Source organism: Papio anubis, chromosome 12, assembly GCF_008728515.1.
Source record: "Papio anubis isolate 15944 chromosome 12, Panubis1.0, whole genome shotgun sequence".
NCBI lineage: Eukaryota > Metazoa > Chordata > Mammalia > Primates > Cercopithecidae > Papio > Papio anubis.
Window position 1 is genome coordinate 120621151 of NC_044987.1, and position 9475 is coordinate 120630625.

Genomic DNA, 9475 nt, shown 5'->3' on the forward strand with positions numbered 1-9475 from the left:
AAGGCCACCTCAGGGGTGAGTAAAGGAGACTTTTGCCTTCTTTCTGGAACCCTTGTCTACTCTTTCCTTCCCAAAAGACCCAGCGCTGGGCCAAGGGTTTCCTCCTCCTCCCGGCCTCCAGGAGGCCCTCGATATCTCCCTATCAGGGGTGGCTGAACCGGGGATAATCGCACTTCTCCGACTTGAACCATGGGACAAGGGATGCGTTCTCCCACCATTCTAGTCTCTGGTCAAGTCTCCCATCTCTACCCCTCCCTTTCTCATTCCACCGTGGGAGCCTCCCAATCCACTCCCTCAAAGACATCCCCCGCTTGGGTGTCTCCTCTGTAACCTTAACGCCCTTAGCCTGCATTCCAAAATTCAGCCAAAAATAACTCATCTTTTATTGGAACACCGCCTGGCCACAATATAAACTAAACAATGGCTCCCAATGTCCTGAAAACAGCACTTTCAATTTCAACATTCTCGGGTACCAAGACAACTTCTGCCATCGCAATCAAAGTGGTCAGAGATCCCTTATGTTCGGGCTTTCGTTTGCCCTCCGTAGCTGTCCCTCCCTCTGTCAGTCCTCCTCTACTTTCCAGATCCTCCTCACCTGCTCCACACCTGACCCATTCTCAGACCCCCCACACCCGTCACCACTCCTCCCAATGATTCTTCCTCCTTTGACCCTGCCGACTTTTCCCCAACAGCACCATAATCCTCCCCCAAATCATCACAGTCCTCCGCCATACACTCCCACTGCTGCCTTCTTTCTCTTCCTCTCTCCAACCACCCAGCTTCTGATTCTGATTCCTCCCCATCTCCACCTCATACCCACTCAGACTCAGCATGCCCAACAGTCGGCCCCCTTACTTCCCTTCTGAGAGGTGGCTAAAGGAGTCATTTGCGTCCACATTCCCTTCTCCCTGTCTAACCTTTCCCAAATTAAGAAACGTCTCAGGTCCTTTTCCTGCAATCCTGACTCTTATATCAAATAGCTCACTTGGCATGATCTCTATATTATCCTATTTTACTCTCCTAGAAAAAAAAAAAGAGTGGCTTGCAGCTCAGGTGCACGCCAGTGATCTTCATCGGCAAGAGCCTACTAAGCCTGTAGGGGCCGCTGCAGTTCCCTGGGAAAAACCCTCCTGGGAGTACCAGCCCCCACAACCTGGCCAGGCATCTGGTGATCACGTGATCACTTGCCTTATCAGAGGTGTTAACAAAGCGGCCGTGAGGCCGTAACTTTGAAAAACTCAAAAAAATCTCCCAAAGGGCCGACAAAAATCCCACTAATTTCTTTCCTGCCTTACAGAGGCCTTCCAAAAATACACCCATGTTAACCCCACCTCCCGGGAAGGAACTATTGTTCTTAATATCCATTTCATCTCTCAGTCTGCTCCTGACGTATGGCACAAGCTCAAAAAGGTAGAAGACGGCTCTGAAACCCCTCAACAAGACCTCTTTAACCTGGCCTTTAAGGTCTTCAACAACAGAGATGAGCAAAATAAGATAAAGCCCAATGAGATCATGCCAAATACCAGCTCCTAGCAGCAGCTATTCATCAGCCTACTCAGGCTGCCCAGGGCACAAAAGACCCCATAGCAGTGACCCTTCCGGGCCCTGTTTCAAGTGCTGCAAACAAGGCTGTTGGGCCCGAGCATGCCCTAACCCATGAATACCAAAAACTCCTTGCCTAGCTTGCCAACAAACTGGCCACTGGAAGTCTGGTTGTCCTCAACAAGCAGACTAACAGGCCGGTTCCTCAAGGCCCTGGCAAAGCAAAGAGTGAAGAGTCACTCACACTCCCACAGCTCCTTGGCTTGGCCACTGAAGATTGACAGAGCCCAGGGCCCCCGGCCCCATCCGCCATCGCTGCATTGGAACCCAGGGTAACTCTGCTAATAGCAGGTAAGCCAGTCTCTTTTTTAATTGATAGTGGGGCCACCTACTCGGCTTTACCTGAATTTTTAGGACCCACTTACCCTTCCCAGGTCTCTGTTGTGGGGGTTGATCGACTCGTCTCGCATCCACATGCTACTGAATCCTTTACTTGTTCCCTGTTTAATACTATTTTTTCACACTCCTTCCTTATGCCTCATTGCTCCACCCCAATCCTACGCCAAGACATTTTAACTATATTCAAAGCTTCTATCACCTTTTCCTGTCCCCCTCAACCAGAGTCCCTCCTGTTCCTCTCTGCTAGTCCAGCCCCTGACCCCCCCTTCCCCAGCACCTGCTACCCGCCTCCCTCATTAACCCAGTAGTGTGGGACACCACCACCCCTTCCATAGCTGCTCACCAGGACCCCATCAAAATCCCGTTAAAAGATGCTCTAAATTTCCCAACATTCTCCAATACCCTATTTCCCTAACACACCAAAGGGCTTACAACCCATCACAAACAAGCTCTGCTCACACAGTCTGCTTAGACCAACACACTCTCCATGTAACACTCCCATCCTCCCTATTGAAAAATCTGACGCTCATACCAACTCGTTCAGGACCTCTGAGCTATCACTCAGGCTGTTCTCCCTATTCAACCTGTAGTCCCTAACCCCTATACACTTCTCTCTCATCCCCTCCAACACCACCCACTACACCACAGTTGACCTAAAGGATGCCTTCTTCACCATTCCCCTACACCCTCATTCCCAAAACCCCTTTGCTTTCACCCAGACTGACCCCAACAGCCTCCAGTCACAACTCATGTGGACTGTCCTCCCTCAGGGCTTCAGGGATAGCCCTCATTTCTTCCGGCAAGCCCTAGCCCAAGACCTTGCCTCCTTGGATCTTTCACCCAGCCACCCCCTTCAATATGTAGATGACCTCCTTCTCTGTAGCCCTTCTCTAAAAAACTCCCGGACTCTGGCCGGGCGCGGTGGCTCAAGCCTGTAATCCCAGCACTTTGGGAGGCCGAGACGGGTGGATCACGAGGTCAGGAGATCGAGACCATCCTGGCTAACACGGTGAAACCCCGTCTCTACTAAGAAATACAAAAAACTAGCCGGGCGAGGTGGCGGGCGCCTGTAGTCCCAGCTACTCGGGAGGCTGAGGCCGGAGAATGGCGTGAACCCGGAAGGCGGAGCTTGCAGTGAGCTGAGATCCGGCCACTGCACTCCAGCCTGGGCGACAGAGCGAGACTCCGTCTCAAAAAAAAAAAAAAAAAAAAAAAAACTCCCGGACTCACACTGCCCCCTTCTCAGTTTCCTCACTAATAAAGGCTATAGGGTCACCCCCTCCAAAGAATGGCCCAGATCTCGAGCCATGACCCTGTCACTGGCAGCCTTAATAGACAGCCTATCTCCACCTTCCTCAAAAAACTAAATCCATTCCTTCCTAGGGCCAGCAGGCTTTTTAATAATAGGGACTCCCGGCGGGGCGCGGTGGCTCAAGCCTGTAATCCCAGCACTTTGGAAGGCCGAGACGGGTGGATCACAAGGTCAGGAGATCGAGACCATCCTGGCTAACACGGTGAAACGCCGTCTCTACTAAAAAAAAAATACAAAAAAACTAGCCGGGCGAGGTGGCGGGCACCTGTAGTCCCGGCTACTCGGGAGGCTGAGGCAGGAGAATGGTGTGAACCCGGGAGGTGGAGCTTGCAGTGAGCTGGGATCCGGCCACTGCACTCCAGCCTGGGCAACAGAGCGAGACTCCGTCTCAAAAAAAAGAAAAAAAAAATAAGGACTCCCAACTTTGCCCTCCTAGCTCACCCCCTTTATAAAGCAGCCAAAGGCCCCTTCAGTAAACCCCTAACCTCCTCACATAACATACTCCCCAACTTCCACAAACTCCAAACCGCTCTCATCACTGCACCGGCTCTGTCCTAACCTCATAGCTCCCAACCTGTCACTCTCCATACTGCCGAAAACCAAGGAATAGCCCTTGGTGTCTTAAGACAACAAAAATAAAATCCTCCCTCCTTTGCTGCTGTTCCTGCCTCTCTAAACAACTCAACAACACAGTCAAAGGTGGCCAGCCTGTCTTACAGCACTAGCAGCAGTGGCTGTTTTAGCTCTAGAAAGCAGGAAATTGAACATTCAGCCCAAATACCACCATCTATATAGTCTTCATAATCTACAAGATCCCCTCTCCTCCCAAGCATTAAGCTCTCCTCCTCCTTCCCAGATTCCATGACTCCATGTCCTCTTTATCAAAAATCCCAAATTCTGCCTTACCAAAAGTGCTCCCCTCAACCCAGAATCCTTACTCCTGGTATGCTCTTCCCTTCCTACTCATTCTTGCACTGACATCCTAGACTACCTGCACACTTCCCAAACGTTTCCTCCAAGCCTCTCACCAACCCCAATGACCAGCTATTCATAGAGGCCTCCTCTTCCAGGCCCACTGGCTCCCCAGAATTGCTGGATATGCAGTTGTTTCTCTTGACCAAGTAATTAAAGCCAGGCCCCTACCTCCAGGAACCTCCTCCCAAAAAGCAGAACTTAAAGCTCTCACCAGAGCCCTAACCCTTTCCAAATAGGCCTATCACATCCTTCATTCACATGCTGCCGTCTGGCAAAAGAGAGGATTCCTTACTGCCAAAGGAACCCCCATCACTAAGGTCCCCCTTATTTACCAACTACTTCAGGCTGCACACCTTCCAACCAAAGTAGGACATCAAATGGGATCAAATAAAATCTCAAAAGGAAACAAAAGCCGATAAAGCAGCAAAAAAGGTCTCTGTTTCTTCTGTCCCTGGCTCTCTCCTCCTCATTACCCCTGCAATCCAACCCCAGGATTCCCCCACTAAAAAAAGCCTCACTACAACAACAAGGCACCTCCTTCCAAAGGAACTAGAACATCAAAAAACTCATCCTCCATCAAAAACAAAAGAAAAAAAAAAAATTCTAACATCCCTTCACCAATCTTTCCATGTTGGAGTGTACCCCCCTTACCTTCTCCTTTGCCTGTATTTCTCTTTGCCCCACCTGTCTACCTTACTAAAAAACATAACCTCAAACTGTCATATGTGCTCTGTCACTTCCTCCCAAGGGATGCTCCGCTCTCCATCTATTCCTACATACCCAGTAAGAGGAACCTCATTATCGTATTTCCAGGCACTCTACAGACTTACAGGCTTCCCTGAAAAAAAAACAAAAAAAAACTGTAGACTGGCCGGGCGCGGTGGCTCATGCCTGTAATCCCAGCACTTTGGGAGGCCGAGGCGGGCGGATCACGAGGTTAGGAAATCGAGACCATCCTGGCTAACACTGTGAAACCCTGTCTCTACTAAAAATACAAAAAAATTAGCCGGGCGAGGTGGCAGGCGCCTGTAGTCCCAGCTACTCCGGAAGCTGAGGCAGGAGAATGGCGTGAACCCGGGAGGCGGAGCTTGCAGTGAGCTGAGATCCGGCCACTGCACTCCAGCCTGGGCGACAGAGCAAGACTCCGTCTCAAAAAAAAAAAAAAAAAAAAAAAACTGTAGACTATGACCCACCTCCAAAACCAACTAGACTCCCTAGCAGCAGTTACCCTACAAAACCGGAAAGGCTTGATTTACTTACTGCAGAAAAAGGAAGTCTCTGGATCTTCCTAGATGAGGAAGGCTGTTTCTACTTCAATCAGTCAGGCCTGGTTCAGGATGCAGTCAAAAAACTAAAAGACCAAGCCCCCGACCCCGCCAAAAAAAAAAAAAAAAATCAGCTCCTCTGCCTGGCCTTGCTGCCCCCTTGGTCTCTCAGCTCTTGGGCCTCCTGCTTCCTCCCACTCATAGGACCCGTCATAACCATTCTCCTTCCAGTCTTTGGGCCCTGCCTCTTACATCTCTGTACCCAGTTTTTACAGAACCGCGTCCGAGCTTTCACCCACGGAACCATACAAGACATGACGCTACTACAAGAATACTGGCAATTTCAAAACCAGTACCAGGACCAACCCCTACCTTCCAGCCTTTCTCCTCACCACTGCGCCCTCTCGGCTTGAAGTAGCCAGACGAAAAATGGCATCCCTTTTCCTATCATCTATTAAAAGGCTAAAATGTTAGGGTCACCCGACCAGACCATTCTCTTCCCCTCCCACAGGCCTTACAATACAGCCCTTGCGCGCTCCACACAGTTACCCCAGGGCAAAAGACAAACCCCCCCTTCACCGTCCCCTCCAGTGACTGTTTGTCCAGACAGTTACAGGATGCGGTTAACATGTCTGTTCACCTCGCATAACAAAGCTGGCAAAAAACATCTCCAGGATGCGGACAAGACACCTGCACCCCCAGCTCAGCTCCCCTACCCCGACCCAGTCCGCCTGCACCCCCAGCTCAGCTCCCCCACCCTGACCCAGTCCTCCTGCACCCCCAAGTCAGCTCCCACACCCCGACCTGGTTCTGGCCCTCTAAAACCCTGCTGTAGTCTATAAGCGGCGCTGCCTCCTGTAACTGCGGCAGAGCAGCCAGGCGGCTCAGTACAGCTTGCTTGCCTGACTTTGGGTCTCCTCATCCTTTCTCTCGGCTGACCTTACACCTTCTGCATTATAGGAAGAGGGAAACATTTTGAATTTTGTAAATTAATCGTTTTACCAGTATTTTATTAAGGTAATATACCATAAATTTTGAAATGCTTTTTAAGATTCTATGTGAACTTGATTTGTTTTTAAACACAACTGTGTTAAATGTGTTAAGCCTGGTGTTCATAGAATAAAGGTTATCCTACCAAAAACCAATTCCATCTTAGTGACAGATGTCGATAACAGACGGTAACAATGTACTGTTGGGTGGGGCATAGTGGAATAGCGTCTCCCAGGGATTTTTTTAAATCCTTTCCCTCTTTTTGTAACTACGTAGTCATTGTTATTGCTATAATAAATATTATACAGGTGTATAAATAAAATACATATATTTCGGAGTATTTTTTAATTTTTTCCTGTAGTTTTTGTTGGATGTACAGCTTCTCTGCCCTGCAGAACACATAGATTCAGCTTTGATTTACATGGAGTTAAATATACAAATATATTACTGTAAAGATAAACTAGCCGTGCCCAGTGGCTCACGCCTGTAATCCCAGCACTTTGGGAGGCCAAGGTGGGTGGATCACCTGAGGTTGGGAGTTCGAGACCAGCCTGACCAACAATGAGAAACCCCATCTCCACTAAAAATACAAAATTAGCTGGGCGTGGTGGTGTATGCCTGTAATCCCAGCTACTCGGGAGGCTGAGACAGGAGAATTGCTTGAACGCAGGAGGTGGAGGTTACGGTGAGCCAAGATTGTGCCATTGCACTCCAGCCTGGGCAACAAGAGTGAAACTCCATCTCAAAAAAAAAAATCGCAGACTATTTTATATAGTTTATATATATACACGTACACATATACACACACATATGTGTATATACATGTAGATGTATGCATATACACATATGTGTGTGTGTGTGTATGTGTACGTGTATATATAAAAACTAGGCTGGGCATGGTGGCTCACATCTGTAATCCCAGCACTTTGGGAGGCCAAGAAGGGAGTATCACTTGAGCTGAAAAGTTTGGGACCAGCCTGGGCAACATAGTAAGACCTTGTCTCTACTATAGATTGTTTAAAAATCAGCTGGGAGTGGTGGTGCACACTTTCAGTCCCAGCTACTCAGGAGGCTGAGGTGGAACGACCGTATGAGCCTGGGAGATCAAGGCCGCAGTGAGCTATGATCATGCCACTGCACTCCAGCCAGGACAGCAAAGTGTGCCCTTGTCTCAATAAAGAAAGGAAAGAAAAGAGAAAGAGAGAGAAAAGAAAAGAGGGGAGGGGAGGGGAGGGGAGAGGAGAGGAGCACAGAGAAATATTTAAAGTCAGATTTGCAAACATCCCAGCAGGGGAGAGCCCTTTTTTCTCCCATCCAATGGGCTTTGGAGCTCCCATCGCTCTGATTGGACACGGACTCCCTGGAGGCAGCTCCCAAGAGCAGATGACTCAGAAGTTCCTAGAAAGTCATCAAACCAGATGACACAGAACTCAAACGACATTTCACTTCGTTTTGTATGAGACAAGGTCTCACTCTGTCGCCAAGGCTGGAGTGCAGTGGGGCGATCCTGGCTCACTGCAACCTCCACCTCCGTCCTGGCCGCCTCAGGGCGCCCTGAGAGGACCAGGACATGCGGCTGCAGTGGCTGCTCTTTTGGCTCCTCGTGCTGGGGTGTCCCAGCCATCAGTCCAGCCACATGAGTAGCCAGTGAACCCGCGGGGTTCCTTCCTTTTCATTGGACTGTCATGGGGTGTGAAATGACACAGCTCACGCCTGTAATCCCAGCACTTTGGGGGCCCAAGGTGGGCAGATGGCTTGAGTCCAGGAATTTGAGACCAGCCTGGACATCATAGCAAAACCCCATCTCTACAAAAAATTCAAACAATTAGACCTGGCGGTGGGCACCTGTAGTCCCAGCTACTTGAGAGGCTGAGGTGGGACGATCGCTTGGGCCCAGGAGGTGGAGGTTGCAATGCGGAGTCCCCAGGAATGACATGACCAGGATGTGAATGAGGACTCTATTGTCCTTTGTTCTGTAAAATGTGTCTTGTGCAGATCATTGATGTACCCAAAGCAGAAAAGGTCTTAAAGTCCTTTTGATTGTCCAAATAGAAAGAAATCACAGGTTTCCACTTTGAAAGGTTTCACCCTCACATTATAAAACCTCTCCACTACGCGCAGGAGAGGGCACCTTATGGAGATGAGAGTATTTGTTCCGAGTGGCATGCACCAGATTCTCAGAGGGATCTGGAAAGGTCCAGTGATGGGGAGCAACCGCCGCATCGAGGCAGAATCGCCCCACATGAGTGCCTCCAATCAAAGAAGAGTCTCTTGATTCTTTTGAGTCTGTGAAGGAGGAAATGTCTTGATAATCTTGGTTGGAATGTTCTTCCCTTTACCTGGCTGCGTTTCATAGATCAGTTACGCTCTCTTTCCCTACCTTTGAAGACTTGGATATGTTTTCCTCATTGCATTTTCCACGTCCACCCTTGCTCATGGCCGTCGACTGCCAGAACCTAAGCTTTTTCCTGGCCGCATTGGACCTAATCTGGGTAGGAGCCCACTACTGATAACATGATAATTGTCAGATGTGACAAGAGTGCCCAAGACGGAGGATGTTTTCCTGGTCAGTGACAAGATGGCCTTTGTCCTTCTTGTGCATTTGATCCACATCTTTAACCATTGTGCCCAGAGCTCCTGCTTCCTTTCAGATGGAGGCTACTCAGTGACAGTGCCTCCCTCCCAGGAGCCCGGGCTGCACTCATCTCCACCGTGAGGCTGAAGACAAAAGTGCCGCAGAGCTCAGAGGCTGCTTTCTACAGAGGTTTGATTTGCACAAAACTGAGTCTTGGTATGTGGATTGGTCTCAGTTGCATTTTGTATTTATTTTCTCCCCCAATACTTGTAAATCCAGTGATGGTAAAATAATATGTGTGCCTCGTGTGGTGGTGGCCATACATTCCAGGAAGTTTGGATTGCCTTCCATGTGGATTTCCAAGGTGCTCCTGAGTGCTTCTGGTGCTTTGCTCTAAAACACGAAGGTGACCTCTTG